We start from the raw sequence: 227 nt of genomic DNA, 5'->3' as shown, positions 1-227 counted from the left end.
ATCCTCTCCTTCCTCAGCTTCTTTTTCATCATCCTTGATCAACTCCAGCTGTGAGAAGAGACAAATTGGATGGAGTTGGTTAGAGGCATTCCATGTAACTCCCCACCCCAACTAATCTGTTCCTTTTCCCAAGATGCTCACCTGGTCATCCCCTCGATCTTCATTATCATCATCATCCAGAAGGTCCCCTTCCTCAGCAGAGTCATCTGCACCTGCCTCAGACTCCA

The 227-nt window shown here is 48.0% G+C and overlaps 1 long non-coding RNA gene across 1 annotated transcript; it reads right to left on the bottom strand.

Annotated features, from left to right (window-relative positions):
* Positions 1-8: 8 nt before the first annotated feature.
* On the bottom strand, positions 9-227 carry LOC103728145. Its single transcript, XR_607004.2, has 2 exons — positions 142-227; positions 9-48 (listed from the first exon to the last, which is right to left on the bottom strand). It is a non-coding gene; the product is annotated as an uncharacterized LOC103728145 (long non-coding RNA).

Source organism: Nannospalax galili, unplaced genomic scaffold (assembly GCF_000622305.1).
Source record: "Nannospalax galili isolate Female #2095 unplaced genomic scaffold, S.galili_v1.0 C45913811, whole genome shotgun sequence".
Taxonomy (NCBI): Eukaryota; Metazoa; Chordata; class Mammalia; order Rodentia; family Spalacidae; genus Nannospalax; species Nannospalax galili.
Note: the sequence above shows the minus strand (reverse complement) of the source record. Positions and strands in the feature narration are given on the sequence as shown.